This window comes from Bos taurus, chromosome Y (genome assembly GCF_002263795.3).
Source record: "Bos taurus isolate L1 Dominette 01449 registration number 42190680 breed Hereford chromosome Y, ARS-UCD2.0, whole genome shotgun sequence".
NCBI classification, from domain to species: Eukaryota; Metazoa; Chordata; class Mammalia; order Artiodactyla; family Bovidae; genus Bos; species Bos taurus.
This window is the reverse complement of record NC_082638.1, coordinates 47,738,860-47,748,237: the sequence shown is the minus strand read 5'-3', so window position 1 is coordinate 47,748,237 and position 9,378 is coordinate 47,738,860.

The window sequence follows — 9,378 nt, the reverse complement described above, 5'->3', positions numbered from 1 at the left end:
GGTGTAAAGTTAGGTCATTTATTTGAGGTTTCTCTTGTTTCTTAGGGTAAGTTTGTATTTCTATGAACCTTTCCCTTCAGATCAGATCAGATCAGATCAGTCGCTGAGACATGTCCAACTCTTTGCGACCCTATGAATCGCAGCATGCCAGGTCTTCCTGTCCATCACCAACTCCCGGATTTCACTGAGACTCACGCCCAAGGAGTCAGTGATGCCATCCAGCCATCTCATCCTATGTCTTCCCCTTCTCCTCCTGCCCCCAATCCCTCCCAGTATCAGAGACTTTTCCAATGAGTCAAGTCTTCGCATGAGGTGGCCAAAGTACTTGAGCTTCAGCTTTAGCATCATTCCTTCCAAAGAAATCCAAGGGCTGATCTCTTTCAGAATGCACTGGTTGGATTTCCTTGCAGTCCAAGGGACTCTCAAGAGTCTTCTCCAACACCACAGTTCAAAAGCATCAATTCTTCGGCACTCAGGCTTCTTCACAGTCCAACTCTCACATCCATACATGACCACAGGAAAAACCATAGCCTTGACTAGACGAATGTTTTTGGTAAAGGAATGTCTCTGCTTTTGAATATGCTCTCTAGGTTAGTCATAACTTTCCTATCAAGGAGTAAGTGTCTTTTAATTTGATGGCTGCAGTAACCATCTGCAGTGATTTTGGAGCCCAAAAAATAAAGTCTGACATTGTTTCCACTGTTTCCCTATCTATTTCCCATGACGTGATGGGACCGGATGCCATGATCTTCGTTTTCTGAATGTTGAGCTTTAAGCCAACCTTTTCACTCTCCACTTTCACTTTCATCAAGAGGCTTTTGAGTTCCTCTTCACTTTCTGCCGTAAGGGTGGTGTCATCTGCATATCTGAGGTTATTGATATTTCTCCCGGCAATCTTGATTCCAGCTTGTGTTTCTTCCAGTCCATCGTTTCTCATGATTTACTCTGCATAGAAGTTAAATAAACAGGGTGACAATATAAAGCCTTGACGTTCTCCTTTTTCTATTTATTTTTTTCCTTTTTCTATTTAAAATCAGTCAGTTGTTCCATGTCCAGATCCAGCTGTTGCTTCCTGACCTGCATACAAATTTCTCAACAGGCAGATCAGGTGGTCTGGGATTCCCATCTCTCTCAGAATTTTCCACAGTTTATTGTGATCCACACAGTCAAAGGCTTTGGCATAGTCAATAAAGCAGAAATAGAGGTTTTTCTGGAACTCTCTTGCTTTTTCCATGATCCAGCAGATGTTGGCAATTTGGTCTCTGGTTCCTCTGCCTTTTCTAAAACCAGCTTGAACATCAGGATGTTCATGGTTCCCATATTACTGAAGCCTGGCTTGGAGAATTTTGAGCATTATTTTACTAGCGTGTGAGATGAAAGCAATTTTGCTGTAGTTTGAGCATTCCTTGGCATTGCCTTTCTTTCAGATTGGAATGAAAACTCACCTTTTCCAGTCCTGTGGCCACTGCTGAGTTTTCCAAATTTGCTGGCATATTGACTGCAGCACTTTCACAGCATCATCTTTCAGGATTTGGAATAGCTCAACTGGAATTCCATCACCTCCACTCTCTTTGTTCGTAGTGATGCTTTCTAAATCCCACTTGACTTCACATTCCAGGGTGTCTGGCTCTAGGTCAGTGATCATACCATCGTGATTATCTGGGTCATGAAGATCTTTTTTGTACAGTTCTTCTGTGTATTCTTGCTATCTCTTCTTAATATCTTGTGCTTCTGTTAGGTCCATACCATTTGTGTCCTTTATCGAGCCAATGTTTGCATGAAATGTTCCTTTGGTATCTCTTATTTTCTTGAAGAAATCCCTAGTCTTTCCCATTCTGTTATTTTCCTCTATTTCTTTGCATTGATCACTGAAAAAAGGCTTTCTTTTCTCTTCTTGCTTTTCTTTGGAACTCTGCATTCAGATGTTTATATCTTTCCTTTTCTCCTTTGCTTTTCTCTTCTCTTCTTTTCACAGCTATTTGTATGTGTTGTGTTTTCATTTTCATTCGTTTCTATGCATATTTGCATTTCATTTCTGATTTCTTCTGTTATATGTCGGTCATTCAGAAGCACGTTGTTTACCCTCCATATGTTTCTATTTGTCATGGTTTCTTTCCCCCTGTAGTTGACATTCAATCTTACTGCTTTGTGATCAGAAGAGATGCTTGAAATGATTTTGATTTTTGTTTTCAGTTTACCAAGGCTAGATTTGTGGCCCAGTATGTGATCTATCCTGGAGAATGTTCCATGTGCACTTGAGAAAAAGGTGAAATTCATTGCTTTGGCGTGAAACGTTCTTTTGAAATCAATTAGGTCTAACTGATCCATTGTATCACTTAAAGTTTGTGTTTCCTTGCTAATTTTCTGTTTGGTTGATCTATCCATAGGTGTGTGTAGGGTCTTAAGGTCTCCCACTATTATTGTGTTGTTTTTAATTTCCCCTTTCATACTTGTTAGCATTTGCCTTACGTATTGAGTGCTCCTATGTTGGGTGCATATATATTTATAATTGTTATATCTTCTTCTTGGATTGATCCTTTGACCATTATGTAGTGGCCTTTTTTTGTCTCTTTCCACACCCTTTATTTCAAAGTCTATTTTGTCTGATATGAGTATTGCTACTCCTGATTCCTGTTGCTCACATTTTGCATGAAATACCTTTTCTCAGCCCTTCACTTTCACTCTGTATATGCCCCTTGGTTTCAGGTGTGTCTCTTTTACACAGCATACATAGAAGCCTGGTTTTGTAACCGATTTATCATACTTTCTTTGTCACCTATCTATCCATTTGTCCATCCCTCTTTCCAATCAACAATCAATCTTTTTCCTTGGTGCATTTCAATATGTGTCTCCTTAAGTATCTCAGCAAGCCTGCCATTAAGTAGTCAGCCGTGTTTGTATACAGCAATTTTCTTTGGATACTAACTTTACACACAATGAAATATAGCAATCTTTTCTTTCCTCAGTCATGCTACTTTTGAACTGAAGTATAGTCCATTTATAATTTTGTGTTAATTTCTGCTTTACAGCAAAGTGATTCAGTTATAGACATATATTTACATATGTATACGTTGAGTGTGGAGATACACATATATATATACACACACACGCATTCTTTTATTTAATCTCTCTCTCTTGTTTTTTTTTTTTTTTTTTTGGCTTAACTGTGCAGCAAGTGGAATTAGTTCCCTGACCAGGGTTTGAACCTGCATCCCTTGCAGTGGAAATCTGCAGTCTTAACCTCTGGACTGCCAGGGAAGACATATATATATAATTTATATATATATATGATTTATATATATATATATATATATATATATATATATGCCTTTTTAAATCACATTTCATTATGATTTATAATTGGATACTGAATGTAGTCCTCTGTGCTCTAGAGTAGGAATTTGTCAATCCATTCCATATAATTTGTTTTCTATCTCTTAACCCGAATCTCTTACTCCATTTCTCCCCCAATTCTCTCTGCCCTGAAGCTGTAAGTCTATTCTCTATGTCTATGAGTGTCTTTCTGATTCATACATATGTTCATTTGTGTCATATCTTAGATTCCACATTTGGATATTATGATATTATTTGGTATATATGTTTCCCTGTGTGCCTCACTTCATTTAGTATGATCAGCTCTCAGACCTTGCATGTTGACTCAAATGGCCTTATTGTTGTAACTGTACATATTCCTGTATCTTTTTAACCATACATAGAGCTATTCATCTATGGTTATTTTCTAAAATATATTATTAAAAAGTGCTTATAAATCACTCTTGGTATAGTATGTCCATTTTGAGTCTGTATAAGGATTTTATATGTATCTGTCACTTCACTTAATTTGCCCAGTCGAGTCCAACTCTTTTCGACTCCATGAACTGTGGCATGCCATGCTTCCCTGTCCAATTACCTACTACCCAAGCCTGCTTAAACTCAGATGCACCGAGTGGGTGATGTGAACCAATGATCTCATCCTCTGTTGTCTGCTTCTCCTCTTGCTTTCAATCTTTCTCAGCATCAGGGGCCTTTCCAATGAGTCAGTTCTTCAGATAAGGTAGCCAAAGTATTGACGTTTCAGCATCAGTCCTTCCAGTGTATATCCAACAGTAATACCCTTAAGGATTGACTGAATTGATTTCCTTGCAATCCAAGAGACTCTCCAGAGTATATGTGGGTATGAAAAAATATTCATTGTGCTTATGTTTCGACATAGAATACTTATGAATGTAATTCATAAAATGTTGATGTATACTCTTATATGTATATGTGCGTATGAATAAATGTTTACTATGCTCTTGATGAAGGTGACAGAGGAGAGGGAAAAAGTTGGCTTAAAACTCAACATTCAGAAAATGAAGATCATGTCATTCGGTCCCATCACTTCATGGGAAATAGATGGGGAAACAGTGGAAACAGTGTCAGACTTTATTTTTGGTGGCTCCAAAATCACTGCAAATGATGACTGCAGCCAAGAAATTAAAAGACGCTTACTCCTTGGAAGAAAAGTTATGACCAAATCTAGATAGCATATTGAAAAGCAGAAACATTACTTTGCCACCAAAAATCCATCTAGTCAAGACCATGGTTTTTCCAGTGGTCAAGTATGGATGTGAGAGTTGGACTGTGAAGAAAGCTGAGCGCCGAAGAATTGATGCTTTTGAACTCTGGTGTTGGAGAAGACTCTTGAGAGTCCCTTGAACTGCAAGGAGATCCAAACAGTCCATTCTGAAAGAGACCAGCCCTGGGATTACTTTGGAAGAAATGATGCGAAAACTGAAACTCCAGTACTTTGGCCACCTCATGCAAAGAATTGACTCATTGGAAAAGACTCTGATGCTGGGAGGGATGGGAGGCAGGAGGAGAAGGGGACGACAGAGGATGAGATGGTTGAATGGCATCACTGACTCAATGGACGTGGGTCTGAGCGAACTCTGGGAGTTGGTGATGGACAGGGAGGACTGGCGTGCTGCGATTCATGGGTTCCAAAGAGTCGGACACCACTGAACGACTGAACTGAACTAACGGATGCATATGATGCCCTCTCAAGCAGAAATAGAAAAATGATAATGAATGTAATTTATAAAATCCGAATGTATTCACTCATATATATAAATGTGTATGAAGAAATATTTACTGTGGTTATACTGCCATCTCATGGAGAAATAGAAGAATGCTTATGAATGAAATTTATAAAATCCAGATGCATTATTTACATATTAAAAAATATACTTTATAACTTTATTAAAAAATTCATACATGATCATAACAGAAAATGTTAATTTCCTAGAAAAAAAAGAAAGAAAGAAAGAAATCGCCCATGATCTCATTTACTACTCGCTCAGAATTCTGAGTTCCTTAAATAGACATTTCTCCAAAGAATACATACAGATGGCTAACAAACACATGAAAAGATGCTCAACATCACTCATTATCAGACAAATGCAAATCAAAACCACTCTGAGGTACCATTTCACACCACTCAGAATGGCTGTGATCCAAAAGTCTACAAGCAATAAATGCTGGAGACGGTGTGGAGAAAAGGGAACCCTCTTACACTGTTGGTTGGAATGCAAACTAGTACAGCCACTATGGAAAACAGTGTGGATATTCCTTAAACAACTGGAAATAGAACTGCCTTATGATCCAGCAAACCCACTGCTCAGCATACACACTGAGGAAACCAGAGGGAAAGAGACACATGTACCCCAATGTTCATCGCAGCACTGTTTATAATAGCCAGGACATGGAAGCAACCTAGATGCCCATCAGCAGATGAATGGATAAGAAAGCTGTGGTACATATACACAATGGAGTATTACTGAGCCATTAAAAAGAATACATTTGAATCAGTTCTAATGAGATGGATGAAACTGGAACCTATTATACAGAGTGAAGTAAGCCAGAAAGAAAAACACCAATACAGTATACTAACACACATATATGGAATTTAGAAACATGGTAACAATAACCCTGTGTACGAGACAGCAAAAGAGACACTGATGTATAGATCAGTCTTATGGACTCTGTGGGAGAGGGAGAGGGTGGGAAGATTTGGGAGAATGGCATTGAAACATGTATAATATCATGTATGAAATGAGTTGCTAGTCCAGGTTCAGTGCATGATACTGGATGCTTGGGTCTGGTGCACTGGGACAACCCAGAGGGAGGGTATGGGGAGGGAGGAGGGAGGAGGGTTCAGGATGGGGAACACAGGTATACTTGTGGCGGATTCATTTTGATATTTGGCAAAACTAATACAATATTGTAAAATAAAATAAAATTTATTTAAAAACAAAAAAAAAGTAATTCTGAGTTCCTGAGCTGGAGAGATAAAATATCAGGGTGTGTTAGTTCTTTCACTATAAAATACTTTCTGTTATTTGAATTTTAACATATAACTTGGTTCTGATATGTGGTTCTTGCTTTGTTTACTTATACTGAAGATTTTCCTTTTACAAAGACTGAGTAATTTGACCACATCTTTAGAGACTGCTTGCTTTATACTTTTTTTATTCTTTTTTTCCTTTTTTCCGTTTTTTCTATAATTAAAAAATGTTGCATGTCGTGCCTCCAGGAAATAATACTGTAATGAACATTAGGGTGCATCAATCTTTTGGTTTTAAGGTTTTTTCCAGAAAAAATGTCCAGGAGTAGGTCATAAGGTGATTATATGTTTTAGTTTTTAAAGGAGCAGCAATACTCTTCACCATAGTAGCAGTACCAATTTACATGCCCACTAACAGTGCAAGATTGTTCCCTTTTTTCCCACATTCTCTCCAGGAATTATTGCTTGTAGAATTTTAGTTGCTATCTCTTCAGCCTGGTGTGAAGGAATACCACATTGTAGTTTTGATTTGTATTTCTCTAATGAATAGTGATGATGAACTATGGATGGAGGTTCATGACACTGTACAGGAGACAGGAACCAAGACCATCCCCAAGACAAGAAAAAGAAATGCAAAGAAGTAAAATGGCTGTCTGAGAAGGCCTTACAAATAGCTGTGAAAAGAAGAGAAGCCAAAAGCAAAGGAAGAAGGAAAAGCTATATCCATTTGAATGCAGAGTTCCAAAGAATAGCAAGTAGAGATAAGAAAGCCTTCCTCAGTGATCAGTGCAAAGAAATAGAAGGAAATAAAGAATGGAAAAGACTAGAGATCTCTTCAAGAAAATTAGAGATACCAAGGGAACATTTCATGCAAAGATGGGCTCAATAAACGACAGAAATGATATGGACCTAACAGAAGCAGAAAACACTAAGAGGAGAACTGTACCAAAAATATCTTCAAGACCCATTTAATCACAATGGTCTGATCACTCACCTAGAGACAGACATCCAGGAATATGAAGTCCAGTGGGCCTTTGGAAGCCACACTACAAACAAAGCTAGTGGAGGTGATGGAATTCCAGTTGAGCTATTTCAAATTCTCAAAGATGCTGCTGGAAAGTTCTGCACTCAATATGCCAGTAAATCTGGAAAACTCATCAGTGGCCACAGGACTGGAAAACATTAGTTTTCCTTCCAATCCTAAAGAAAGGCAATGTCAAAGAACGCTCAAATTACAGAACAATTACACTCATCTCACACACTAGTAAAGTAGTGCTCAAAATTCTCCAAGCCAGGCTTCAGCTATACGTGAACCATGAACTTCCAGATGTTCAAGGAGGTTTCAACAAAGGCAGAGGAACAAGAGATCAAATTGCCAACATCTGTCAGATCGTGAAAAAGCAAGAGAATTCCAGAAAAACATCTATTTATTCTTTATTGACTATGCCAAAGCCTTTGAGTGTGTGAATAACAATAAACTGTAGGAAATTCTCAAAGAGATGGAAATACCAGACTACCTAACCTGCCTCTTGACAAATCTGTATGCGGGTCAAGAAGCAAGAGTGAAAACTGGACATGAAACAGCAAACTGGTTCCAAAGTGGGAAAGGAGCACATCAAGGTTGTATATTGTTGTCGTGTTTATTTAACTCATATGTGGAGTACATCATGAGAAACCCTGTGCTGGAGGAAGCACAAGCTGGAATCAAGTTTGCTGGGAGAAATATCAATAACCTCACATATGCAGGCGACACCACCCTTTCTGCAGGCAGAAAGTGAAGAAGAATTAAAGAGCTTCTGGATGAAAGTGGAAGAAGAGAGAAAAAGTTGGCTTAAAGCTCAACATTCAGAAAATGAAGATCATGGTCTCATCACTTTATGGCAAATAGATGGGGAAATGGCAGAAACAGTGGCTGACTTTATTTTGGGGGGCTTGAAAATCACTGCAGGTGATGACTGAAACCATGAAATTAAAAGACACTTACTCCTTGAAAGGAAAGTTATGATCAACCTAGACAACTTATTAAAAAGCAGAGACATTACTATGCCAACGATGGTCCATCTAGTCAAGGCTATGTTTTTTTCTAGTAGTCCTGTATGGATGTGAGAGTTTAACTGTAAAGAAAGCTGAGCACTGAAGAAGTGATAATTTTGAACTGTGGTGTTGGAGAAGACTCTTGAGAGTCCCATGGGCTCCAGAGAGTTCCAATCAGTCCATTATAAAGGAGATCAGTCCTGGTGTTCATTGGAAGGATTGATGTTTAAGCTGAAACTCCAATATTTTGGCCACCTGATGTGAAGAGCTGACTCATTTGAAAAGACCCTGATGCTGGGAAAGATGGAGGGCAGACAGAGAAGGGGACGACAGTGGATGAGATAGTTGAATGGCTTCACTGCCTCAATGGACCTAAGTTTGGAAGACTCCGGGAGTTGGTGATGGACAGCGAGACCTGGAGTACTGAAGTCCATAGGGTCGCAAAGAGTCAGACCCGACTGAGTGTCTAACCTGAACGTAGCCTCTTTTCAAGTGTTTTTTCATCATCTGTATGATTTCTTTTGGGAAATGACTATTTAGATCTGCCTGTTTTGTTACGAAGGTGTTTTTTGTTGGTTTGTTTGTTTTTGATACTGGGCTACGTAGCCATTTGCATATTTTTGAAAATAATGCCTTGATAACTAATGGGAACTATCTGTGTAGCACAGGGAACTGCCCTCCATGCTCTGTGATGACCTAAATTTAGAAGAAAATTAAATGAAAGAGGTTATGTTTATACACTTGTACACCTAGTGTGATTTGTGTACGGCAGAATGTAACACAACATTGTTAAGCAACTACATGTGTATATGTGTACATACTCTAGGCTCCATTTAAAGGATGTTCTAAAAGAAGCAGATGTAATCTACAATAACAGAACTGAGAACAGGGGTTGCATGGGGAAAGACAGTGTGGGGAAGTATACCAAAGAAATTATCTAGGATGATGGGGGAAAAAATTATTTTTTCAATGAGCATTAGATATATAATCTAGGTGAAATTGCAGAAATATTTCTGAAA